The following is a 27,880-nucleotide window of genomic DNA, read 5'->3' as shown; positions in this document are numbered from 1 at the left end:
GTTTGGACTCATGTGGGGCAGAGAGCTGGTCCTCCCGGGCTGGCCATCTGGGGAGCGGTCTGGCCTGGGAACATGTGAGTCAGCAGCGGAATCCAATCCTCAAACTGTTTGGGAAATAGAAAGACAGTTCTTTTGCACCCTGAGATGCTCTGATTTTCCCGTTCCACCCTCAACATCCACGCCTCTTGGATGACCTTCCCAGGCTCAAACGTGAATTGCACACCTCCTGCAGGGGGTGGCCCTGGCTGGACGGTTGGGACCCACGGGTGAGTGGGGCAGCCTCTGTTCTCCAAAGCCTCAGGGGCTGCAAGATACTTACTGTTTCCTTCTTTCCTAAGAGGAATTCAGGGCGCAAGGACAGAATAAGAGAGACCTTCAAAACCCAACCTCCATCCGATGTCAGCCCTAGCATCGCAGTAAAAGCACAGACTCTAAAGACTGACTTTGTTCAAACCCTTGGTCCCATGACTTACCAGCCATCGATCTTGAACAGGTTATTCACTCCCCGTGCCTCAGTTTCCTCGCCTGGAAGACGGTGATGGTGACAATGGTACCTACCTCGTGGAGTTGTTATTAAGGTCATGTATGCTCAGAAGACTGCCTGGCGCGATCAGTGTATTTTAGCTATTTATATTATTTAGTGTAGGAGGCACTTTTATCTTGGGAAGCTTTATTAATTATTAACAACGTTTCTTTTAAGAACACAAATCGGTCTTGTTGCATAAACTCATAATAACAGAATGGGGTTGGGGGAACCGGTTGGAAACCTTAGGGGAGAAAGCACAAAAAAAAAAAAAAAAAAGAAAAAGATCTCCTCCCCTTCACTTAACAGCAAAAATAAAAAGGCTTCACTGGAATAAAGAACTTACTTGAGTGATAATTGTCTCTGAGGAGAAACAGAATGAGGGGCTTCTGGGGACTCTCCCCTACGCTGGGGTTTCGCCGGCTTCCCAAGGCCACTGTCCAGACACCAGAGTGAACGGCCCGTGCTGACTGTGGGTGCACCCGGGACCCTCGGGTGCAAGAAGAAAAGGCAAGGAGACCCCCAGGAGGGATCACGACCCAACACCTCCCCCTGGTCAGGAGATGTGCTAAGATGAGGAGGTGGTCCCTGGAGAGGCTGCACAGAGCTCTGTGGGTTTATTTCCACAGCTTCAGAGGAACAGGTAGGCCCTTTGGTTGCCTGCCTGGGGGGTGTCACTGTGCGTCTAACTCAAGTGATTACTATTATGTCCCCACTGCGGGAGTACCTGCTGAGTCACTGGCCAGACCAGTCACCTGCTGGCTTTCTTTAGGCTGGGCTTGGAGTTAGGCAGCTTGGGTCTGAATTCTGACTCTGCCCATCAGATGGGCGACCTCAGCGAAGCAAGGTAAACACACTCAACCTCAGCTTTCTCGTGTGGGACACAGGGATCACAAGGCTCTAGTTATGAGAAATAAATGTTACATAAATGATTAGCGGTGCCTAGGGCAGAGCAAACGGTGAATAAATGGTGATTATTATTATTATGGTTGTCTGTTGACATGGGGAGCGTCTGGAAGAGTTATTTTCTGAACCCCACAGGCGCCCAACGTTGTCCAACCTCTGACCAGGAGGGAGGAAGCCCTTCCAGCGGCCGACATGGCTGATTCCTGATCAGCCTGTTGGAGGAATTGCCTTCAGACAGCGCAATCCTATGTTCTCCTCAGTTTGCAGTCTTCTCAATATATAATAAGATCCAAGGGAACTCCCTTACAAGCGACCCCTGGACATGGACCAGACCTTCACCTTGCCCCCACGGGGTTTTTGGAACTCCAAGGCCAGAGCTGCCATCATTAGTGATGATTTAGGGGAACCAAGGCAGGACCTTGGTACCCACCGCCCACTGTTGATTAATGACAATGTTTCCTCTTTCCAGCTCAGGGATTTTTTTTTTTAATCTTCAAAAGGCTCCCGTAAGGATTTAGATACATGAGAAGTCTGGGTTCTGGAGCTGCAAGTGCTTTTGGACACCAACTTGCCCAACTGGTTGCCTTAAGAAACAGAAGCTCGGAGCAGCCTTTTCTGTTTCACTGAATCACTTCATAGGCACAGTGTCCCCTGCTCCTCCTGACAATCCTTTATTAAGGGAGGTGTCATCAGTGTCTTTGTTTATAGACAGGCACACTGAGTAATTCAGTGCAGCGTGATGGTTAAGAGTATGCACTCTGGAGCCAGACGTCTAGGGTTCAAGTTCTGTTTCCACTGTTGACTAGCTGCGTGACCTTGAGCGAGTTACTTACCCTCCTTGTGTCCCTTTCCCCCATCTGTGAAATGACAGTAGCCCCTGGTGCACTGGAAGGGCCGAGCAAGTGTCAGCTAGTTTTATGGTGGCAGGCAGATCTCGGAGATTTTGCAAGTTTAATTCCAGACCACTGCAGTAGAGCGGTTATCTCAATAAAGTGAATTTGGGGGGTTTCCCGGTGCAAACAAAAGATATGTGTACACTATACTGTATTCTATTAAGGGTGAGATAGCCTTATGTCTTTTGAAATGGACATACCTTAATTAAAAAATACTTTATTGATAAAAAAGGCTAACCATCACCTGACAATGCAGGGTTGTCACAAACCTTCAATTCGGGAAAAATGTAGAATCTGGGAAGTGCAATCAAGTGGAATGCAATAAAACGAGGTGGCCTGGTTTCCTTGAGTGCACAGTAGCCTTGTTGGTTTCTTCAACACACATTTATGGAGCCCCTGCTACGTGCCGGGTGCTGTGCATGGTACTGACGATACAGGAGTCAGCAAAACCAGACACTGTTCCTTTCCTCACGGAGCTTCACATCCAGTAGGGAAGACAGATAACCGTCAAAACAGTCAGACTACTGCCCAGCACCTGAGTCATGGCCATGCTCCTTCCTCGCAGGACAAACAGCATGAGCTTCAGAATGCAAGTCCACCTTCTCCAACTACTGGTCCCTGGGCTCCGTGCAGTCGCCGGGCCACCAAATTCGACTGGTCAGCAGTGTGGCCAGTGTCTATGCAGGTGCCGGGGTCTCAGACTCTCTGATCTCTGTGTTTGGCTCCACCAACATCTGGCGTGGCTGGGGGTCTGGGAACATGGGTTCGGGGATGGCCAGGGCTCTGGTGGGAGTAGGGAGCATTCAGGATGAGAAGGAGACCATGCAAGACCTGAATGACTGCCTGGCCTCCTACCTGGAGATGGGGAGGAGCCTGGAGACCAATAATCAGAAACTGGAGAGCAAAATCCATGAACACCTGGAGAAGAAGGGACCCCAGGTCCGAGACTGGGGGCATTCCTTGAAGACCATCAAGGACCTGTGGGCTCAGATCTTTGCAAATTCTGTGGACAATGCCCGCATTGTTCTGCAGATTGACGCCTGTCTCGCTGCTGCTGACTTCACAGTCAAGTGTGAGACAGAGCTGGCCACGTGCCAGTCTGTGGAGAGTGACATCCACAGGCCCCACAAGGTCATCGATGACACCAGTGTCACTCACCTGCAGCTGGAGACAGAGATGGAGGCTTTCAAAGAGGAGCTGCTCTTCACAAAGAAGAACCCTGAGGAGGAAGTAACGGGGCTACCAAACCAGACTGCCAACTCTGGCTTGATCGTGGAGTTGGCTGTCCCCAAGTCTCAGGACCTCAGCAAGATCATGGCAGACATTCTGGGTCCAGTATGATGAGATAGCTCAGAAAAACCGAGAGGAGCTGGGCAAGTGCTGGTCCCAGCAGACGGAGGACAGCTCCACAGTGGTCACCTCGAAGACTGCTGACATAGGAGCTGCCCAGATGACCCTCACGGAGCTGAGATGGACCATACCAACCTGGACTCCACGAGAAATCTGAAAGCCAGCTTGGAGAACAGGCTGAGGGAGATGGTGCTCTTTGGGGAGCGGGAGGTCAAAGAAGTTCAGATGTTATTGCAAAAAAAATACTAAAAAGCAAAAAAACCAAAAAACCACACACACAAAACAGTCAGACTAAAGTACAACTGTACTCCAGGGAGTGCTATGAAGGGGGCACAGTGGCGTTCAGATGGGAAGGTAGGGTTGGTCTGGGACTCCAGAAGGAAGTGAAGACCACTTTGCTGTCTGATGAGTGAGTTGGAATTAGCCAGCCTGGGGATGGTGGCAGTGGAGGCAGGGTGGTGGGAACGGGGACAGAGCAGTCTGAGCAGAGGCCAGCAAGGACAAAAGCCCTGTGACGGGACAGCACTGATCCGTTCAAAGGCCACTGAGGCTGGAGCACTGGTACCAGGGCGGACCTTAAGAGCAGCGGGTAGGAGGAAGAGCCGGGTCATTCAGGGCCTTGCGGGCCGTATGGAAGGGTCTCAGCTTCATCCTAGGAGCCAGAAAGAAAGATGGTGAGCTGAGAAGAGACAAGAATCAGATCTGTGTTTTGAGAAGAGTGGTGTGACTGCAGGGCGGGGGATGGATTGTAGGAGGCAGGCCGAGGGGCACAGAGGAGAGGTCTGCGCCAGAGGTAAAATCCGTGCCGTGTTGGCAGTCTGATTACAGCCGGGAGCTCGGGTGGGCTGGCCTGCGCGAGAGTCCAGGACCGTGCATTGTCTAGTACAGAAACCACGAGTCACATGTGGCTCTTTCGTGTCTAAAATGTGTCTCCTCTGAATCCAGATGTGCTCTCAGTGTAAAATGCACACTGACTTTCGAAGCCTTAGTGTAACAGAATGTGAACTGTCCCACTGATACATTCATCTTGGTTGCATGTTGATATGATAATATTGTGGATACACTGACTAGAAAAAAAGTTATTAAAATTAATTTTACCAATTTCTGTGAACTTTTAACAAACGTGGCTACTTGAAAATTTTAATTACATATGGGATTGGGATTTGTGGCCCTTGTTACGTTTTGGTTGGATCACTCCGATCTGGAATGAGCAGAGGAGAGAGTCCAGGACCCAGCCCTGGGGAGGCTGGCGCGGGATAGGGAAGTGGAAGGAGACTGGGGAGGGATGGAAGGAAAGGTTCCGGTAAGGGAAATCATGGAGGCTGGAGAGGAGGTAAGCTATTCAACCACTCCCCAAGTGTGCACCGCGGTGGGGAGGGGGGTGTCCAGCCCTGAGGCCTCTGAGAGTCATTTCCCCCACAGTATCGCAGAGAGCCTGCTTTCCAGGCTCCAGTCTGGCTGGTTAGTCTGCATCAAGCCCTCAGCCTAAGAGGGTCGGAAGAAGCAGACTATTTCATAAGAATTTTAAACCCGTGTTTAAATATGGTCTTCCACAAATCCGCCTCTGCGTCAACGTGGACCAAGAGCTGGGTGCCACCAGATGGGCAAGGAGGGGGCTGGGAGCGGCAACAGACTGAGGGGCATTGGTTCCCAAGCCTGGGCCTCAGTTTTCCAGCGGGTCACGCGAGGGGGTGGGTAAATGAGCGTAAGGCCCTTTTCCCCCTCCCGCAGCTAAGGTTTGTGGCTGGTGACCCCAGCGGCCAGGTGTGTGGGTCTTAACGGCTGTACGCCTGTGCGGGTGGAGTCGCCGAGCGCGGGGTGTGTGTCGAGAATGGGGGGTGGGCGGTCCCCGGTGCAGAGACCTAGTTCTACTCCCATCAAAAGACAACTGGCCGAAAACTCTTCGTCTCGGACACGTTTTCTAGCTGTAATTGGCAAATATGCAAATGAAAGGCCCACATGGTCTGCCCGGGCAAATCAAGCGCCAGGCGCTTCCCGGGGAGCCTGGGCACCGCGCCCCTCGGCGGGTGCCCCGGGCGAGGGCAGGGCGGGCTTGGGGGCGGCGCATCCCTGACCCCGCGGCCACCGCCCGGGGGCGCCCCAGTCCGGGCCCCGGTGCTCTCCGCCCCCGCCCCGGCCCCGCGGGCCTGGACTGGGAGCCCCGCGATGCGGTCGCTTCTGCCGCCGCCTTCAGGCGCATTGGTGCGCCGGGTGGCCTCGGCGCGGGACCCGCTGCCCGCCGCAGCCTCCCCTCCCCCGGCCCCTGGAGAGCGGCGCGGCCGCCCGCAGCAGGGCCCTCCGCGGCGCCCCGGCAGCTCCGGGTAGCGCGGCGGCTTTGTTCCCGCGACCCGACGGCGCGGGGGCCCCCGCGTTTGGCGGCGGCGGCGGCGGCACTGCAGTGGCGGAGCCCGGCCGGCCCGCGAGCCTGCAGCCGGGCGCTTGCAATGCGCCAGCGCGGGCGCCGAGCGCGACGAGCCTCGTCGGGCCGGCCGGGCCCCCCGGCCACCAGCTGCCCCCGCGCCCTCCTGCGTTAACTGCTGGAGTCCGCCTCCTCCCCGCCGCTCGCCGCTCGCCGCAGTACGAGCCACCTCCCCGCCCCCGCCCCCCGCGCCGCCGCCGCCGCCTCCGCAGGAGAGGGAGGGGGACGGAGGGAGGGAGGTGGCGGGGCCGAGCCCAGAGCCCGTCCCGGGCGCCGGCGAGGAGCTCCGGCCGCGGCGGGAGGCGCCATCCGGGGGCCGCCGGGCAGCCTCGGCGCGCCTCGCCCTCCGCGCGTCTCGCGGCCTCGTCCCCTGCCAACCCGGCCGCAGTCTTCCCGCGGCGGGGAAAGCAGCTACCCACTCCGCGGAGCGCAGACTCCTTTTTTCCTCCTCTGGAGGGTGTCGCCACCGGGATCGCCAAGTGTGAGGGGTCCGGGAGGCGGGGACCGGAGCACGGTGACCGGCCATGGCTCAAGCGGCCAAACAGCTGAAGAAAATCAAAGACATCGAGGCGCAGGCCCTCCAGGAGCAGAAGGAGAAGGAGGAATCCAACAGGAAGCGGAGGAACCGCTCCCGTGACCGAAAGAAGAAGGTAAGGGGGGCGGCGGCAACAGCCCAGCGGCAGAGGCGCCTGGAGGTGACTGCCGGGGGAAGGGGCTCAGCAGACCCGGGAACGAGGTGGGGTCGCGGGGCCCCGGGGCCCGCCGAGTTGGTACAGCCGAGTGGAGGGCGCCAGGCAGGAGAGAGGGAAGAGGCTTCCGTGCGGCGGGAGGACAGGGCAGGAGGCTGGAAGGGCAGAGCGGGCGGCCAGGAGGCTGAGAGCGCGCGGAAGCCCGCCCGCCCGCCGTCCGCGGAGACCTTTCAGCACCTTGGACAGAAGCCGGAGGGCCCGCGCCGCGCCGGGAGGAACTTTTCCGGCCTCCCGGTTGCCGGCAGGATAGTGGGCTGCTCCGCTCCGGGCTTTCCAAGGAAGCCAGTTTGGGTGAACGCCGCTCCGGGCTCCCGAGGTTGCTCTGCCCGGCGCATCCCCGGTGACCCACTCTCGGGGTCGCGGAGAGCCTCGTTACAGGGTCTCTGAAGGAGTGGGGCTCCTGCCCTTCCCCTACCCTCCTGGAGCCCAGGAAGCCCCTTTCTTAACCCCGGGGGCCCCAGGGGCATTTTGGCAACGTCTTCTGTTGGAGTCACTCAAGATGAGCGGCCGATGGCCAGGAGGGGGAAGTTCCTTTGGAAGCCAGGCACGGGTGCTTTCCAGCCTGGCCCAAGGGCCTGGTCAGAGAAAAGGTCTCCTCTTTGCAGAGACTGGGGGTAGGGAGGGACAAGACATCCCCCACAAAGACCTAGACCCCTCAGGGCAACTGCTGCTGTGTTTAGCACTTTCCTTCTTGGTCTGAGGCCTTCCCACCCCTGACTCAAAGCACCTTTAGAAATACCTTTGGTAAGAAACACCTTTGATTGTGAAGGGAGGGGGTCAGTTAACCGGGAGAGGGTTCCAGTGTTTTAGAGCCCCCCACATGGGGGAGCCTGGGAGTCCATGGGTGCAGTTGTTTGATTTGGAGCTAGGGCTCCAGGAGAGCCATTTCTACCCAAAGATGTCAAGGTGGGGCACGGCACCCCCTGCCGGGGAATGAAGCCCTTGGGGTCCTACGACAGAGGCATATTCTTGGTTGAGAAGGAAACATTTTTTTCTTTAAATTGTCTCACTCTGAGAAAGAAATTGGAGCCTATGGTGGACAGCAGAGAGGGGACAGGCTGCCTGTGGGTCATGCTCCTTGTGCCAGCTGGTCAGCAGGACCAACATTCAGCCCTTCCCTAGAGATGAGCCCCAGGGGCAGAGATGTTCTCTGATTGTACCCGAAGGGACCAGTGCGCGCTAGGCTTTCCTGTACCCCTTCCAAAGACAGCCCACTTCCCTCCAGGGATTGCCGGCTCATGTGTAAATAGTAGTTTTGCAAAGGCACCACCCCTTTAGCAGGACCTAAAAGAAGCTGTCCCCAAACCGATGGGGAATTGGAGTTTGGGTTGGTGCCACTTAGAGGGAGAGTCCCATCAGGTCCTTCTGCTGGGTCTGAAATACCGGAGCCCGTCCTGTGAGTCAGGCAGGGGGATGTCTGGTTATATGTGACAGCGCTCACCCACTTTCTTGGCATGAATGTAAACTTCTTCCTAGGAAGGCGCTCTCTCTATTTCCATCCCTGCCTGGTGCTTTAGGAACCAAGCCCATCTTCTCTCAAACTGCTCACTCAGTGTTTTTATCTCACTTCTTGCTCCTCAGCTTCTTCCTTGACTCTCCTGATATGATAAATAAAAAAATTTTTTGAGCAATAGTCAAAATAAAACTCTCCCTTTCTTCTCCTCTGTGATTTCTTTCCATTCTCGGTAACTCCCATCAGCGTAACTCTGAATTCTGACTGTATGTAATACACACACCTGAAAGTGGCAAGTTCAATATCCTTTTCGTCCCTTGGTTTTAGTCTTTACATTCTTAGTAAACTTGATCTCCATGTTGAGTGACTAGATGATAATATATTCCCCTCCCTGTGACTTGTGTTATTTTGTTTTACTAGCTGGTCACAGCATACTGCGTCAGTAGACATTTGAAAATCTTCCATACAGATTTTCATTATTTTATGCCGTACCCTGGGCGCTCTGATTGAGACACTATTAAGGAGATCTTAATTCCAAGTAATAGCGATCATGGAAACTCTTAAACTGAGTCTTTGGGTGGGAGGGGCGATCTGGTATGGGGTGAGGCGTCGGGGTGCTTCGCTCGTGTTCCATAATGATTTTGAGTTCTTGTCGCCGTTGGCGTGGTCTCGAGAGCCACCTCAGAGAGTAGGGTTAAATTTTAGAGCAAAACATAAAATCACAAGGAGGCAGAAGGCCCTCGAGGGAAAGGTGAGGAAGGCAGAGCAATGCAGAAAGGATCTTTAGAGAAGGCAGAAGATGCTCTTGTAGGAGCCGGTAGAGCAGATGGCCGGGGTGGGGGCAGGGGGCCAAACCAAAGGTTCATATAAGGTGAGGTCTAACAGAGACCCGTTTTTCACCAATGAAGTTATTTTTTTTAAGGCAAAGTATATTCAGATCCAGCAGCTGCAGTCTCTACACCGGTCACCACAGGTTTGGGGATGCTGTGGAACCACTGTGATTTCAGCACGCAGGAAGAACTTCACACGTGCAAAAAAAACATTTTTTTTTTTTCTGCCAGCGACTTGGTGATTCAGGTGAATGTGTGGCTGAGCAAGGGCATTCAGAATTTACTAAAAGGAAAGGTGTCTGTCCCCTGGGTAACCTACTTAAAGAGGACTGACTGAGCAGAACCGCGTCCCTCCCCGTTTGTAGAAATAATCGCGGTTGTAACTTCAAGGGTGGTTGCAGCTTTTACAGTTGATGATACTGTGTGGGAAGGCGCTTGCTAAGAGGTGCTGTGCAGCAGGGAGGGAGGCTGATGTTGTGACGCACTGACTGACACAGATAGAAACCACCTCGACACAGGGAACTGAGCTCAAACTCGGGAGCTCTAAAAATGCCTGCATTCTGTTTTCTGGGCTTCATTCAGTTTTCTGTTTGTGCAGCCCACATCCTCATGGGATGCTTGCTGTTGGAACTGCAGCAAATTTTGAAAAAAATTAAATAAAATAAGAAGATCCAGAGTTTTTGACTTTCACGGATCTGTTCCCTGCTTCTGAAGGTTGGGATGGAGATAAATAAATTACAAAGCATGTCTAGAGCAGGCATTTGCATTAAGAACGATGGTTTTCCAGGGCTGGGGAAACCTTGGGCATAAAGAGGTGTGTGCTTTTTATGTTTACTCAGAGCTTGAGGTTGGGAGAGGAGGACGGGGAGGTTGGAGAGAGAGGCCAGTGAGTGATGAGGAGGAAAAGGGATGGAATTAAAGAAAAGAGGAGAAGGAGATGGAGGACTGACGGGGGTAAATAAGGAGAGAAGAGTGCTGGCGTCTCAGCTCTACTTTAAGGGGTTCTGTTCAGTTCCTGCAGTACCAGTAGGTACCCCGGGGCAGCGTTTACTGGGCTCTCTCCTGGTCCCTTGTTTGTCCACCTCCTCCATCCTCTGACGTTGGTAAAGGGTGGGCGTCAGGCCCTGCTCACAGCTGGCCACCCAGGACCCAGCTCAGCCCCTGACACACAGCAGGCACGTGATGATCATCGGGGGATGAGTGCTTGCACGAGCCAGGTCAGCTGTGTCTGCTCGTCTCCATGTTTCTCGGTCACAGGCTTGTGTTCAGGGGAGTGAAGCCCTCCTTGACTGACTGTCTTTAGGGGGGGCATCTGAAGAAAGCCCGACATTTCTTTCTTTTCTAATCATTTGCAAACCAACCCGGAATGGCAGGCAGGCAGCGGAACCACCTAATTTTTTGGTGCAGTGAATTCCACCACTGAGCGTGTGGTTGGTTCCTTGCAGTCCCTGCCGCACTCAACGACGAGTAGTTTTAGCCATTTGGAACAGCAGTGTTTGCACAGGGCCCCAAGGAGCCAAGCAGAGGAGGGTGCAGAAGGGAAGGAAGCAAGCCTGGCAGCGGAAATTGGCCGTCATCGCTTCGCTGGGCAGGTAGCACCGGCCACCCTGCCGGTCTCTGCAGCATCCCTCGAGAGCCCTCAGCCTTCCCTGAGCAGCCGGACGGGGCCCTGCTCCTGGACTGCAGAGGTGTCTTTGGATGATCCAGTGACTGGAATCACTGGGGAGATGTGGGGGGACCTGCAGGAGACTTCAGTAGCCACGTCTGTGGCCAGGGCTTCTCCCCAGGAGGAAAGTGTGATGAAGGACAGGAAGTTAGGCAGGAGGGTCATGTGGGTCCACGTCTCCCATCCGTAAAGGGCCTCAAATGTAAACTTCCGCTGTTATTTTCTGAGAGAGAAAACTTACAGGCTCAAAAGACAATGATGTTCATCACCCATCTTTTTTGGATTCTTTTCCATTATAGGTTCTCACCAGCTATTGAATATAGTTCCCTGTGTTATCCAGTAGGACCTTCTTATTTCTCTATTTTATATATAGTAGGTTGTACCTGCTTATCCCAAACTCCGAATTTATCCCTCCCTCCTCTCTTTCCCTTTGGGTAATCATAAGTTTATTTTCCGTGTCTGGGAGTCTCCTTCTGTTTTGTAAATAATTTCATCCGCATCACACATCTTTAGGCCTGGGTCCTGCTGGGAACAGCATCACTAGTGTATGTTGCGGTATGAATTGATATTTGCATATAAAGTCTCTGACTTTTGAAGAGCATAATGATGTCGCATTGCATGTTAATTATTAAACGTGTTAATTTATGTAGTTTCGAGCCTTAAAATCTGGCACAACTTGGGTAACCCCCCTTTGGCATCTCTTCTTAGTTTAGTACCTGGGGAGCCTCAGGTAATGGAAGTGGCCCCATTCCTCTCGCGTGCTGGGAGGTGCTGGCAGTGGCTGGAGATGTGGAAACGTTCCCAGCTGCTCTCTGTCCATCTCCCCTCAGCGCTTCCCTCCCTGCCGCTGAGACAGTGACAGTGGGGCCTGTTTCCTGGGAGCCACTGTCACCCTTCAACCGTCCGCCAGACTAGGAGAGTGGGGTCCATGGGCAGAGAAGGTGTTAACCCTCAGGTGTGTCCAGCCCTGTGTGGGGTTTTAATTTTAACCTCAGTCTAAGTCCGCTTCCTCCTTCTTCCAATATGAACATGCAAGCTTACGTGAGTGGGTACCACGTGCCCGGCAATTTTCATGGATGTTGGCTCATTCTGGGCTTTGCCCCCATCAGCGGAGCCATCAGCCACTTCTTCTTCTTTTGCTGTCAAAGCCAATCACGCTCTCCTTCAGGAAGCCTTTCCTGGATACATCGCTCTCCCCCTGCACTCTGGGCTGCTCCAGTCTTTGTTCGGGGTGTGTGTGTGTGTGTGTGTGTGTGTGTGTGTGTGTGTGTGTGTGTGTCTGTGTATGCATGTGTCCGTGTGAAACATGCGTTCTTGTTTTACCCCTTCTACCAAATTGTAAGCTCCTTGAGGCCAAAGCCCGAGTCTGCAGCTAACCACTCAGTAAATATTTATGGCTTGAAAAAATTCCGAAGCTACATTGAACTGGTTCTAATTTTTTTTTTCCCTTGGTCTATTTGATGTTGGAAGACGTGGCCCTAGAGAAGTGAAATCAAGTGAATCTGTCTTTTTTTCCCGAAATTATTCTGATGAAAGCAGAGTTTGCTGTCATCAGTGTTTGGTTTTTGGAAAAGGCAAACAGGCTTTGCTTGGCTCCATGTCTCCATTTTTGGTTCTTGAAAAGCAGCTCAGACATCTACCTCTTATGGAGGCTGGGCTGGGAGTCAGTCACCTGGATTCAAGTTTCAGCTCTTGGACTTGTTAGCTACCTAGGCGTGAATCAGTTGCTGAATTGCTCTGAGCCTCAGTTTGTCCATCTGTAAAATGGGGGTGAGTCACAGGAAAATGTGCTTTGTAAAATTGAAAATTCCCATATATTTAAAAGATTACAGTTAATAACATAATGACTGTTGATTCCACGATTCTTCCTAATTAAATCCGATGCTGAAGCCCCTGCCTGGCCTTCCCATGGTAAGCATGAAATCCTTACATTCACTTGGGAAGGCCAGAGCATTATTATTTCAGTGCCAGTCAATGAGAAAAGGATACTTTAAATCATTTCCTTCAGCTCATTTTCAGGAGAGAAATGAATTTCCTCTTTTGACAAGATTTATTATGGCAGACTTGGTTATCTGCCTAGGTCCAGTCTACAACTTGGAGACGGGCTTTATTAAAGTCCTGACTGGCAATTATAGCTGTATATCAAAAAGGAAACATAAAAATGGTTCCCGAATTTTCCGAGAATGCCATCCTATTTGGGCCGTGGCTGGTAAATCTGAGGTGAGGAATGTCGCAGATAATGGAGCAGACGGTGTTATGGGCAGACCAGGCTCCTCCAGGGAGACCCTGGGCATCTGAAGAGAACAGGCACTAACACAGCCTCCAAGGAAGGTAAACTTGCATCGCGGACACTCAGAGCTAAAGCGAAGAGATTGAATGGCCAGCCAACTTTGAAAAAACAAAACAAAACAAAACAAAAACCCAACAGCAACAAGAACAACAACAAAACCCTTTCTTTTCTCCTTTGCTTCCAATGTGACTGGTTGTTTCCCCTTAAAGAAATTTTTTCTGTGTTTTTGCTAAGGTGTCAATAACTTGTTCAGTTTTGGTGAGTAGATTTTTCTCCATTTCAGAACATCATCAACCACGAAATCTCCAAACACCCTTCTTTGCTTCTCCAAGGAGGGGCCTGTATTTAGTGAGAGGCTACAGGTCCTCCAGGCAAGATGGGGCCTGGCTCCAAAGCTTGTTCGCAGGCCCCTGCCCTCGGCTGCCTCCTTCAGTGTTTGGTCCATCCTCGGGGTGTCCCAGGCTCTGGTGGGCCCTGGGAGGGGAGTCAGACTGATGGTGGTCTTCCCGCCTTCACGTGAAGCGTGGGCGTGTTAGCAGGAAAGCTGTCAGGGCAGGAGGTCACCCGAGGCAGAGAACAGAGGCGGGTGATCTGGGCTCAGGACAGAAGCACTGGCGGGCGGGTTCCAGGAGGAACGCGGTGTCCAAGGCCGCCTCCGGATGCCCGCGCAGCAGACCACGTGCTGGTGAGGACCCGATTCAGGCCCTGGGTTAAGGCGAGAGGCCAGATGGCAGGACTGATGAAAACTGACTCCTCAGAGTTCCCCGCTCAGTTTCTGTCTCTTCTGCCTCACAAAACCGTTCTTTTCCTCTTTCCTTTCTGTCTTGGAGATTTCTTTGCCTTGTCCATAGAATCACTTAATCACGTGCTTACACGCAAAGTTGCAGAAGGACACATGTCTGCCGCTGTCACCTAATCTTTCTCTCTGGGACTTTGCCTTTGTTGGTGGATGTGTAGAGGACCGCTGAGGTCCTGGACCTTTCCATGAAACGCTGGCCAGGAGCCTGACTTGGACAGGCGGGAACAGAACAGAACAGAAGTCAGCTCACAGCCAGAGCTCTCACCTCCTCCTCCTGGATTTCTATGGTTTCATTTTCTGCCCCAAAGAAGTCACATGGGCTGAGTAATACCCACAAAGAGGAGGGCCGTTGGGGAGAAAGCAGGCACTGGAGATTAGACGGCGCAGAACAGCGTTAAAGTGTGACTGGGAGAGACTGGGATGCGGGGAGAGGAAGCATCACAGGAAGAGGAAAGGACTGGCCAGAGCCACGACTCCCAGACCCAATTCTGAGATGCAGGGACAGCCCCAAACACTCAAGGCGAGTCCCGCAGAAAGGGGGGGGGGAATGGTCCCCGTGGACCCTCAACTGTGCTGGTGTCAGAACCACCTGGGGCAGAGGGCTTGTTACCCCGCCTCCCACCGGCAGAATCAGACACTGGGCGCCGTGGGGCCAGGCACCCGCGTGTCCGGCAAGGTCCCCTCGGGCGGAGATCATATGGTGCGAACCGGGGCACCTCTGTTCTAGCAGACTGGCAGGAATCAGTTGAGGAACGGTGGCAAGATGAAGGGAGAATCGAACCAGGAGGTGAAGGAAAGAGGTGAGAAGGTAGAGGTTTGTCTTTAACTTGTTATTTGTCCTGTATCCCGTTCCCCAGAGGAAGCGGGCTAGTAAAGAGTTGGCTTCAGCGCTGTGGCCATCCCGTGGGAGGAGCAACCCCGGTCAGGGCCCCCGGCTGGGGTGCAGGGAGCCTTCCGGGGGAGAGGCTGGGTCTTCAATGGACCGTTAGGGATCAGGGGGACGGGACATCAGCTGCGACGGCAGCCTGCATGGAGGGAGAACCAGTGGTGCCTGGAGGAAGAGGTGGTCCAGGAGATGCGGACCCAGTAGCAGGAGCCCACGGGAGACCTGGAGAGAGAGCGGAGATGGAGCCAGGCCAGGTCCAAAGGACAGAGGAAGCCCGACGCTTTCCAGGCAGGAATCGGAAAGGCTCCCATGCCTTTGATGCAGAAGTGGGTTGGATGGGGCAGCTTCCTGGTAAGCGGGGTGTCTAAGAATGGAGAGGCTTGTGCTGGGCTGGGTTGGGGCGGGTTCTAGTGGGGATGGGGGCATGTGACAGACCAGAGACATTTGGGTGGTGGAGAAGAGCTGGTCTTTATGAGCAATGAAGTGAAGTACCGGGACGGTGCCCCGGGTTTCTTTTTGACCATGATGCTAACCTTTCTGCACGTGTGTGTGTGATGTTGACTGTCTACGGGTTCTCGAATCTGACCTGGTGTTGGGGTAGTCAATCACTGGTGCCTTTTATTGAGCCAGGAATGAGGAGGGGGAACAGGTTCGGGAGAAAATGCTGAGTCCTTGTTACAGAACATAACTGTTAGGTGGCTTCTCGGGGCTCTCGAGTGATGGAGGGAGACTGGATAGATGATGTCCTGAAGTATCAGGGAAGCTGTCAGGCTTGGTGGAAGGCAAAGGCCATCAGTTCAAGTCCCAGCTCTCCGGCAAAGCCCTGGTGTGCAGATCTCCTGAGAGTTTGCTTTAAATACGGCCCAAATGCTATGCGTTCACTATAAATGATGCTTAAAAGAACATGTTTTTAAGAACATGCTTCTAAAAATACTTTTAAAAAGGGTAGGGATATGCTTCGGATGTAATGTAATTAAAAAATGAATGTAATGTAATTAAAAGCAAAGAAAGGACAGAGAATGCTCTGCTGGTCAAAGACGGGTAGCCAGGCCTCTGCCCGTGTGTCCTCTGGAGACGGCCGCTGGATGAGGTGGGTGACCTCACACTCCAGTCCAGAATTCCGAGGTGATGTGGACTAGAGCCCAGTAGGTGACAGAATGTTCTGGCTCCAAGTGGAGCTGGACTGTGGTCCCGAGAGCCTGGGCAGCTGGGTCTTGGCATGGGCAGCCATCCATCGTAAATAAACCAGCTTGAAAATGTGTGTGTGTTGGGTCTAATAATCCACTCTGTGGCCAGAGCCATCTTCCAAAAATGCAAATCAGCTCTGGACACTCCTGCCTTGAAATCCTTCAGTGACTTCCTAATTGCCCTTAGAATAAAGGCCTGGCGCATTCCCCCAGCTTCCGGGGCCCCCAGTCTCGCCCGAAGCTGCCTTTCCTGACTATCTTTCCTCCCTGGAGGCTGCACTCAGCTGTCCTCCCAACCTCCTTCAAGGACTTCGGACGCATGCACTTCCTCTGCCTGTGTGTCTTCCGTCTGCTCAATCTTTGGCCTCAAACACTCATGCCATGTAAACTGACTATAACTCAATAAAAAAAAAAGTTTAAAAAAATTAAAAAAAGAAAAAAAAAAACCACTCATGCCATCCTCTGTGAGAATTCTGTTTAAATACTGCCTCTCAGGTGCTAGATGAGGTTATGCTGCCCAGACTGTCCCAGTACGGTGACCAGGAAACTGGAAGGACTGCAGTGAGTGCTGGGAGGGTGTCTTTGATTGTGATGTCGAAGCAGAGGTGAAGAGGTGTGCGCTGTGGACTTAGATGGAGTCAGGTGGTCCAGGGCTGGTGTCTCGGAGGTTTATTAACTGGGTGACTCTGGGCAAGTCTGAATCTCAGTTTTGCCAATTTTAGAGGGGAGGGAATAGCATCTCCCGGACAACCACGCAGAGTCGTTGGAAGGATTGAATGAGATGATATGTGTGAAGCACCTGGGATACAGTAAGCATTCAATAAATGCCTGGTGAACACCTCAGTGCCCACTCACACCCATCTCCCACCCAGGAGCAGCCAACAAAACCCCAGGCATGACCGTTTCCAGGCTGTGGATGTGGCCGGGGGCTGGGGATTGGTAGCAGAGATGAACGCACGTCTGTATTCAGAACAATGAATGGATCAATAAATGAAGATTGTAAAATACACAACCGCTGGAGTTTTCCTTCTTAACCCTGAAGACTCCCGAGGAGAAAGTCTGACCCAATTAGCCTGATTCTCACCTTGTCTGCAGTTTACATCTAGGGAGTTCCTTTCCAGAAATGGCCATCAGGCTTCCATCCCAAGGTGGGTGGTGCTCGTCTAGATCGCTGCCAGCTTCTTAAACGAATTAGGAAAGACTGTGGAGAAATGGGAGCCTGATGGAAAATGCCAATTTAGAAGAATCGGAAACAGCCCAAGTCCGAAAAATGTCAGTCTGAAATGTCGGTAGAGTTGTATTAAATCCATGGAGACATTACCTCCTCCATCCGCGTGGAGATTTGGTAACTTTATTTTAATGCCATTTGAAAGAGCTGCTTTGGTCTCTGCCACCCGATGAGAAGGCTGCCGTGCTGATGGCGGGTTACATGATGCATCTGCCGCCAGGGACCCTGTGTCCCTGTGCAGACGTCGAGCAGCGCCCCAGAAGCCGCAATGTTGATGCAGACGTGCCTCGTTCTCTGCTTTAGGTAGAGCAAACCTCAGCCAAATCGGCAGTCTTTCCTTTAACGTTGTCTTCTGGCTTGTTGCACACGTGCCAGCCTTCGGAACTCATGCTCGAACAGATCTGCATGTGAAGGACATCTGGACCACAAGCCATGGTGGCATCTTAGCACTTTAATCCTCATGTCAAAATTGCCACACCTGTTACCGAGTCCAAACTCATTCTGCTCGCCGCACGACAAGCCAGTAAATCGGGAGACGAGGTGTTGGAGCAAGGGATAGCGACTTTATTTGGAAAGCCAGCAGACCAAGAGGATGGCAGACTAAGGTCTTGGACAACCATCCTGCTCCAGTCAGAATACAGGCTCCTTTTATACAAAAAACAAAACAAAAAAACAAAGAAACAGGAGAAGGGGTGTTGTTGGTTGTTGCAAACTTCTTGGTTATGGGAATTCTTTGTTCCCGCAGCTGTCCACGTGGGCCACGCCATGGTGCTCCTGCAAAACCTCCAACAAAACAAATGTTATTCTCTATTCTGCAACTTTGTTGTCTTTACCTGAGTGCAGAGCTAGCAAGACTAAACCTAGAAAACAGCACAGTGGTCAAAGCTAAAAGAAAAGATCTAACATAGAATCAGATTTGTTTTTTTCTGTTACACACCTACTACAGGACTTAAAAGAGGCAGATGGGAAAAAAAAAAAAATCCTTCGTGATTCTGTACCAGAGTAAACGCAGTATACCATCGTTAGATTCTTCAGGAAGAATGTTTAAGGCTGTCTCCCACGAACGCAGCCTCCTCCGCCCTGCTTGCCCTTCTGCTGTTAACAGAGCACAGTCCTGCCGTGATCACCTCCCCAGTCGTACCTCCAATCCAGTCTTCATCTTGCAGCAACCGTCATAGTCTCTTGTCCCTTCATCAGACCCTCCAGTTCCTCCCCATCACCTTTCGGATGAAGTCAGACTCTTCCCTGTGGCTTCCAAGGCCACTGATGACCCGCCTACCCCTGGGGTTTTACCCTCGTCCCCCTGCCACACCCCCGGCTGCTCCCTGCCTCTGCACCTCCTGCACCATTCGCTCTATCTGGAACTCCGTGAAAGGGCTTCACCTTCTCCAAGAGGCTCTCCCGAGACTGGGTCAGGGGTGCCTGCCCTGGAGGGAGGTCGGTGAGGGGGCGCCCAGGGCCCCTTTCCCGCTTGACCACCATCCGTGGCCCCAGGAGCTTCTCAGGTCTTTTACAGCTAATGGCACTTTGAACCAATTATGCCCCAGTTGGGACAGGAAACTCCAGCATCACCAGTCATTGCTCAGCTCATGAAGCCAGTGTCTGATCTGATCGTGGGGCCGTCCCCTCCTCTCACGCCGCCCCCAGAGGTGTGAGCATCAGCTACATGTGATTGTGGATGAAAATAAACGTCCGTGGGGTCAGGTGAGCTGGGGGTGCCGTCCAGTTCTTTCCACTCGCTTGCGTGGCTTTGGACACTTCTCTGAGCCTCAGTTTCTCTGCCCTTAAAACAAGGAGATTGGTTTAGAGGGCTCCTAAGACTCTCCTGGGAGTATCGGTAATTTGGAGATTTCCGAGATTATGTGAATTTACAAGGCCCCGTGGCAGAAGCTCTTCTTCCCGGGGGCCAGCTCACTGGCCCCGGCCTGGGGTATGCCAGGAGGGAAATCTGGATGGAGGAGCCTGTCCTGAGTTGTGGTCCAGCTCTGATGGAAACCAGACCCCAGGACATAGGGATGCTGGCCAAAGTGTGAAAGGCCACGCAGCACGGGGTTCCAGCACTGACGCTCATCCCCTCCGACGTGTCATTTCCACGAGGCTGGTGCTGTCGTGGGCAGGCTGAGAGGAGGGTGTGTTGATAAGGGCCCGGGTCATGCGGGCTGCTGGCGGGCCCCGCGCTCAAGGTTAACAGCTCTAGTCCTCTGGGTGTGTGGTTTTGGAGACTCTGTGTAATCAGGCAGCCCAGAGACTCTTCCAACTTCCTGCGGAGGCCAGTGAGGTGCCTCCTTCTATGTTTGTCACAAAGAGCAGCCTCTGGGAGAGCAGAGAGCACCTGCACAGGGGAACAGAAGATGCAAGAGGCAGGCACCTTCTGTTCTTGGTGCGCAGCGACTGGGTCTGTCCCCTGCCAAGTTGCTTTCAAGGTCATGGGCAAAGGGAGCCTCCGTGAACTCAGAGGAGCGCAGGAGGCCCTGACTCCGAGGTGGGAGGGGGCTCCGGCGGCCCCTGGCTGCCTGTATTTTCCTGAAAAGCAGACTCAGCAAACCCACAGCCCAAAGAACAGGGGTTGTGCTGCGGGACACACCACGTGGTTTGTCAGACAAACCTGGCTTTTTAGAGACTTGGCTTTTAGAGATGAATTGCATATTTTTGGAAAATCCCTGCTTTGTCACTCACTGAGTTTTCAAGGAGCCAGTATTTTCAGGGGAGGTCAGTCCCCCAGTTCAGCCCAACAGGAGCTCTTCTTTTTTTCTTTTTTTAAAAAAAGTTTTAATTTTTTAAGTTGAAGTATAGTTGGTTTACAATGTTGTGTTAATTTCTGTTGTATAGCTAGTGATTCATTTATACATATATATATTCTTTTTCATATTCTTTTTCATTATAGGCCATTACAAGGTATTTTTATTTAATTTTATTTTTTTTATTGAGTTATAGTCATTTTACAATGTTGTGTCAAATTCCAGTATAGAGCACAATTTTTCAGTTATACATAAACGTACATATATTCATTGTCACATTTTTTTTGCTGTGCGCTACCATAAGAACTTGTATATATTTCCCTGTGCTATACAGTATAATCTTGTTTATCTATTCTACATTTTGAAATCCCAGAGTGTCCCTTCCCACCCTCCACCCCCTTGGCAACCACGAGTTTGTATTCTATGTCTATGAGCCTGTTTCTGTTTTGTATTTATGTTTTTTTTTTTAAGATTCCACATATGAGCGATCTCATATGGTATTTTTCTTTCTCTTTCTGGCTTGCTTCACTTAGAATGACATTCTCCAGGGACATCCATGTTGCTGCAAATGGTGTTATATTGTCGGTTTTTATGGCTGAGTAGTATTCCATTACAAGGTATTGAATATAGTTCCCTGTGCTCTACAGTAGACCTTGGCTGTGTATCTATTTTATATATAGTAGTTTGTATCTGCAAATCCCAAACTCCTAATTTATCCCTGCCCCTCCGCCACTCATTTCCCCTCTAGTAACCATAAGTTTGTTTTCTATGTCTGTCTCTTTCTGTTTTATAAATAAGTTCATTTGTCTCATATTTTAGATTCTACATACAAGTGATATCATATGATATTTGTCTTTCTCTGTCTGGCTTCACTGAGAATGATGATCTCCAGGTCCATCCATGTTGTTGCAAATGGCATGATTTTATTCTTTTTATGGCTGAGTAGTATTCCATTGTGTATATATACGTGTGTGTGTATATGTATACACACGTATATATGTACATATATACACACATCACATCTTTATCCAGTCATCTGTCGATGGACATTTAGGTTGCTTCCACCAGAAGCTCTTTACGGTGTCAGTCTCTGCCCCTGTGGCACTTTCCATCTCCTGGGAGTGCAGTGCCCCAGGTGCTGAGAACCAGTCCCATTTTCACCAGGAACTGCTCGGCTGGGTCTGGGGGAGGAAGGATAGGTGTCCCAGGGAGGGGACGGCCAGGTCCAGGCTGTTATTGATCTAGAAACTGCTTCAGTGGTTGATCTCCTGGGAGATGAGTGCTGGGGTCTCGAGGAGCCCTGGGGGCAGGGCAGCGGAACCCCAGGGACAGTGGACACAGGACGGCCCAGGGCATCCTGGGCATTCATCTCTGTGCTCTGCGTGGCCCTGCAGAGAAGCTGGTAGCAGGTCCCCCTCATGAGGGAGGACAGTGGGGCTGGGAAGACTCAGTGAGGTTCACACCGCGGGGAAGTGCCGATGCTGTGGTTGAAAGCTTGCACTGTCTCTCTCTGAGGTCCTGGTTTTTTGTGACAAGCAAGCGGTAGCAGATGTAGAGCATCGTGGATCGAAATCCCTTTTGTTTTCTGTTTTCCGCATCTGTCAGCCGCCTACCCCGCCACCCACAGGAACACCGCAAGTCCCGGGCATCCGTGGCCAACATTCTCTCCCCTGAAGAACAGAAGGGACGGCAGGCGACCCCCCCCCCCGATGGGCACATGACTCACCTGAGCCCCCTCAGCCCAAGGGGCCGGCCTAATGGCTCATTTTACAGGTGAGGACCTTGGAGGACTTCCTGGGCTCAGGAAGGTTAAGTAAGCTGCTCAAGGTCACACACGCGGTCAGAGCCAGGGCTCGGGCGCGCACCAGCTGCCTGATGTGAAAACCTTCACCTTACTGCCTCTAGGGCTGTGATGAAGATTAAACGAAATCAAATAAATTCCTAAGGGCAGAAAGACAAGAGGCCCGAAATGGAGAACATTTTTAACGCAGATAATACAGAGCCTGGAGCTTGGTGAAAACTTCAGAGGTCAGTTCCTTGGCTGCTAGATAAACTCCATCCCACCCTGTTGCGGCCTCTGAACTGGAGAGAAGACGTACCTTCTTCCCCAAAAGGACTGACACCAAGACAGACATACATATGGAGATGGGGACAGACAGACAGACAGACAGACAGGGCAGCGTGGGACCAGTGCCTTGCAATGGGGACAATAGGAACTAAGGATGCTTGTCCTGACTCCGCCCCCTCAGGAGGTGGCTGGGTGACCTTGGGAACATCACTCTACCTCTTGGGCCTCTGTTTTCTCACCTGTGGAATGGAGGGGCTGGAGTAGGCTAGCTGACGTAGCATCTTGGAAGGGACCTTGGAGATCTCACACCCCCTCCCGTTCATGGGGAAACGGTGGTGCAGAGAAAGGAAATGACTGGGCCAGATCACGCAGCTGTACTTAGCGATCACGCAAATTCTAGAATCAGGTCCCCAGGCTCGGCTCTTGTGGGTTCTGGTGAGATAGCCTCGGCCTTACAGGCTGTGATTTGTTGAGCACAACATGGTAGGAGGAACTTAGAGAAGGAATGAGGGGCTTTGATTCTTTGGTTCTACGTCGAAATGGCCCTGCCAAGTACAGGCAGTCAGTGGAAGACAGACAGAATTGGGATGTTTCCCTCTGCTCTGCTGGTGGAGAGGCTCAGTTACGGGACCCGCCAGGCACCCCAAGAAGCTGGACTTGGGCGCAGAAGCCTGAGCCCTCTCTAGGCCTGGTGGAAGGAAACGTGCCCTGGATAGATTGTTCCAAAGGGTCCTCGTCCCACTGCCCTAATTAGTGCTCTCGGGGCCACGTGCAGCTCGGGGTGCTGCCCGAGGGAATAAGGGAAAGAGGGAATAAGAAAATCTCCTTTGCGGGTACACTGCTCTTCGTACTACGCCTAAGCCTACTTTTCCAGCTTTACCTTTTTCCTTACTTCTTCTTCTTCATCTCTAAATATGTCCGGGGTCATTGCCTACAGGCTGCTGTAACACCCACCCCCCACAACCCCAACACACACACACAAGGTCTGATTCATCTGGCAGTGCTGCAAACAAACTCTGGAACTCCCCTCTCCTTGGCTATTCAGTTCTTTCAAATCCAGAAAAATGATCACCTATTCCAGGAAGCCTTCCCTGACCATTAAGCAGAAATGTTTAATGGTCATTAATCATTTCATTCACCAATCATTAACCAGTCAGGGGATTGATTGCCCCCTCTTCTGGGTTCTATTTGCACTGCTAATCTCACTATCACAGCAGACATTGTTTTGTTTGTTTAAACCGGGGGTGGGCAAACTTTTACTGCAAAAGGCCAGATAGTAAATATTTATTTAGTCTCTGTTGGAGGTATTCAACTCTGCCATCCTGGCACCAAAGCAGCCACAGACAGTACACAAGTGAATGAGCATGGCTGGGTTCCAGGAAAACTTTATTTATGGACACAGAAATTTGGATTTCAGTTCATTTTCACGTGTTATGAAATGTTCTTTTTTTTTTCCCCTACTGTTTGAAAATGTGAAAGCCATTCTTAGCTCGTGGGCTGTACAGAAACTGGCAACAAGCTGGATCAGGCCTCGGGTACAGCTTGCCAAGCCCCGGGTTAAATGCTGTTGCCTTGTTAGACCTTGTCCAGAGACATGCCTTGGTTATCTGTGTGCCCAGACCCTGTGGGTTGAATCACTGAATCTGGTGATTTACACTCAACACAAGCACAGGGAAAAAATAATCATTAGCTTCTTTTTTTTTTAATTGAAGTATAGTTGATTTACAGTGTTGTGTTAATTTCTGATGTACAGCTGGGATTCATTTATACATATATACATCTTCCTTTTCATATTCCTTTTAATTATAGGCTATTACAAGGTATTGAATATAGTTCCATATGCTGTACAGTAAGACCTTGTTGTTTATCTGTTTTATATACAGTAGTTAGTATCTGCAAATCCCAAACTCCCAAATTATCCCTCTCCATTCCCTTTCTTCTGTGGTACCATACGTTTGTTTTCTATGTCTGTGTCTGCCTCTGTTTTGTAAATAAGTTCATTTGCGTCGTGTTTTTTAGATTCCACATAAGTGATATTATATGGTATTTTTTTTTTCTTTCTAGCTTACTTAGTGTGACGATCTCCAGGTCGATCCATGTTGCTGCAGACGGCATTATTTTATTCTTTTTTATGCCAGAGTAGTATTCCATTGTATAAATGTACCACAACTTCTTTATCCAGTCATCTGTCAGTGGATATTTAGATTGTTTCTGTGTCTTGGCTATTGTAAATAGTGCTGCTATGAACATTGGGGTGCATGTCTCTTTTTGAATTAGCGTTTCCTCTGGATACATGCCCAGGAGTGGAACTGCTGGATCATTTACCTTCTTAAAGGATCCTTTGAGGGATGGGGGTGGGATGAGCAGTATTGCTCCTATTTTACAGACAGGAAAATTGAGGCTGGAGAATTGGTCCATGGAAGAGCCTCAAGGCTTCATCTCCAGCAGGGGTGTTGCTCTGTCTTTTTCCTAGGGCGACTGCTCTGGGAGCTGAGTCCTCCTCAGTCGCGGGGGAGGCTCCAAGGAGCCGGGCCAGCAGGATGGCAGGGCGGTGAGGTATGAGAGCAGACGTCCCGCAGCGCGTCTTTCGGTTGTGGAAATAGAAACAATCCGGTGCCTGCCTGGAGAGAAGGCCTGTGTCACAACGCCTCGTCGTCTTCCTGCATCTCTGGCACCGTACCGCTCGAGTGAGAGGCAGCAGTGTCTGTTCTGTTGAGGGGGAATTGTTACACATAGCTAAAATTAGATGTTTTGTTGGAATTATGTTAATTTGACTTAATTGCTGGGGGATGTCGATGTTCTTCAGAAATCCGAGTGCTCCTCCAGTCTGGGGGATTAATGGCCCTCCCTTCTTTTTGTGCAGTGCCTCGCCACCTTTATTATCTCATCCGATCACTCAAAACAGACTTAGGAGGCCAGCAGTCTAGAGGACCTGGCCCCACTTATCTGCACAAGAGAGCCCAGGGTGGGGGTGCGGGTTCCATTAGCAGCTTGTGTCACTAACTCTGGAGTTTGAAAACTTTGTGCCTTTTTTTGGAGGTGTGGGCAAGGCCAGGAACCCCTGAAGCTGCCCGGGGTCCTGCCCTTGGGAAGGTCCTGTGCTTCCTTTAATGCTTGCCTATGGTCATTTTGAATTATTCATCATTTTTTAAAGCATTTAATTAATTGATTGACTGATTGATTTTAATGGAGGGACTGGGGATTGAACCCAGGACCTTGTGCATGCTAAGCATGCACTCTACCACGGAGTTATACCCTCCCCCCATTCATTACCTTTTAACGCTGCATTTTCATTTTGCACTGGGCCATGCAAAGTATGCAGCCGGCCCCAGCCATAAGATTGTCTTTGTGGGCTGGCACTTGTATATCTCTCTCCAGTTAACCTTGGGTATGAAATGATCTTGGCTGTGGCAGTGGGTACATTCAGAGGAGCATCTTTCTATAAACCAGTCCCCTCTACCTGGCCAAAGGTGAGATTCCTGCATGGTTTCTTGCAAGAAGGCTGGCAGGTGAGCCCCCAGCTCCTCCCACTTTGCCTCTGGACCGCAGGGCAGGCGCGTGCCCCTGGTGTGAGCAGGGGACGATTCTCCCCATCAGAGGTGATGCTGAAGATGGAAAGACATCCCCTCCGCTGTCTGTGCCTGTGGTACCCACCTGGATGCTCAGTCTTTGGGTGCTGTCTTCCCAGTGGGGTTGAATATTCAGAGCCACCACTGCTCTCCAATTCTGTTAGCTTTTGTCATTGTTGAAGATGGCATTTGGGATAATTTGGTAGGTTTCAGAATGGCTTGAGGGGCATAGGGGTCTGGTACTGCTGTTGGACCGGCCACCCTCCAGAGCATCAGTGTACGTGCTCCTAGTGGACTCTGTCCTGTCCGGCCAGGAGTGACAATAGCCTCAGGTCACTGACCACCAGCTGGATGCCAGGTGTGACAGCCAAGCCCCAGCCTCTCCCTCACACGGCCGGCCTGGGTTCCCTCCCCAGGCATACTCCCCCTGCCCTGTCCTGCCCCACTCAGGGCCCTGGCTCTTGAAATTGTCTGTCCTTCCGGAGCTTGCTGGCTCCTTTTGGTCTGTCTCAGCTTGGATGTCACTTCCTCAGAAAAGCCTGCTCTGAAGTCCCCACACAACCCCTCACCTGGCTGCCCATCCACCCATCGCATCATTCTGTTTAATTTTCTTTATTATGTGGAATTATCCTATCTCTGTTTTTTTTTTTTAATCTGTCTCCCCCTCGCTACATTAAAAAAGAAATTCTAGGAGACCAGGGACCTTGTCTGTTTCATTCGTTACTCTATTTCCAGAGTCTCGAAGAGTGATGCCACACAGTAGGCGCTTAATACGTATTTATTGAATGGGAGATGGAGTCCCCAGAGCAATTCAGAACATGCCCAAGGTCTCATGGCTTAGAAGGGAAGGATTTTCGCTGTCTCCGCAGCCCAGAGGGTGCCACCAGGACCGAGGTCTCCTGCCCCTCCACTGCCCCCAACCCAGCCTGGAGTTCACGTCAGGAGGGTGCGTGTGCTTCTGTCTCCGGGGGCCTCACTTTTCCGGTGATTCTTTTCCTGAGGTCCTTCTGTGACAGCGTGGGGGTCCCGTAAAATATCTTTGTGTGTCTAAGATACTGGATACAGGAATGATTTTGATTTGCAAATTTTCAAATATGAGTCTTTCCACTACACCACATTTTTACATTTTATATTCGTTTTATGTTGATCAAGTGGCCTTTATCAAAAAGAAAAAAATTCCATGAAACCTGCCTGAACACCAGTAGATTGCCCCATAAACATGATGTAACATTCACAAAACTGCTCAGAGAAGCTTGGAGAATTTCAAAGGATGCAGAAACGGGAGGGCAACCCAACCCATCTTGGTTTCTTAGTAAAATCGGTCAATCCAGTGAGCATCAGGTAACGGGATCTTGGAGGTTTCCTTTGGCACTCTTAGTGTTCAGGTTGGAAATCAAGCCTTTTAGAGGTTGGTGTAAACTCCAGCTTCCGGTTCTGCTTAGTCTGAGCTACACCACATACACATTTAGCTTTTCTGAACCTCAGTGTTCTTACCTGTAAAATAGGTCATCAGTCTGTCCTCAACCCCTCTGTGTGGCTTGGAGATTGAAAGGAAAAGTTAAATGCACCCCTCCCCCTACTCAGGTGCACGTTCAAGGTCAGCTCTGTTCCTGGGTGGGTGGGGTTGGGGATCAGGGGCAGTGGGAGCACAGGTATGAGGACAGGACAGCTGGCAGGGGTGGGTCTCTCAAAGAGTCTGGCTTCTGTGTTTGGGCAGCAAGGCGAGGGGAGGCCAATGGCAAAGGCGTTCCCTTCTGAGTGGAAAAGTGCCACCCCAGGCCCCACTGGACACACACTGGCCCCGAGGGGAGCCTCCGAGGCAACCTGGTAACAAAGGCGGCTGAGAGGGAGGGCACGCGGGGACCTGGTGGTGATGTGTGGGAATCAGTCATGGAGCACAGTAGCCGCGCTCCCCGGGTGCTTAGGAAGAGAGGCCCTCGGACTGGCGGTCATCCAGGCACAGCAGACGGAGCGAGCGGGATGTTGAAAGTGCCCACCTACTGTGTGTATGTGTGTCTGACTGTGGAGCCTTGGCCCTGATGCTGGGCGGCCCGTCGGAAAGAGCTGGGGTTCGAGGGCTGGGTGACCCAGGTGTAAGTTAGGCTCCACCCGGCCAGGCACTTGTAAGCTTTTCTCCTCCCGCCTCGTTAGTTGTGCAGCGTCAGCGTGTAGGACGTGCGTCTAACGCTCAGTGTGGAGAGGCCAGTGTCCACTCTCAAGGACTTCTGCTGGATGCCCGGGGCTGAGGGTTCCCACCTTCCTCCACGCGGACCTGTTCTGAGCATCGATCTCCTCCCCGCTCCCAGCCCCGGATGGGTGAGCCTGG

At 51.7% G+C, this 27,880-nt stretch overlaps 1 pseudogene; it reads left to right on the top strand.

Moving 5' to 3' along the window:
• Nucleotides 1-1,751: 1,751 nt before the first annotated feature.
• On the top strand, nt 1,752-5,451 carry LOC105071484 (keratin, type I cytoskeletal 18 pseudogene; annotated as a pseudogene).
• The last annotated feature ends 22,429 nt before the right edge of the window (nt 5,452-27,880 follow it).

The sequence above is a fragment of the Camelus bactrianus genome, chromosome 26, assembly GCF_048773025.1.
Source record: "Camelus bactrianus isolate YW-2024 breed Bactrian camel chromosome 26, ASM4877302v1, whole genome shotgun sequence".
Lineage (NCBI taxonomy): Eukaryota > Metazoa > Chordata > Mammalia > Artiodactyla > Camelidae > Camelus > Camelus bactrianus.
The sequence above is the reverse complement of the archived record's forward strand: the minus strand, read 5'-3'. Positions and strand labels throughout refer to the sequence as shown.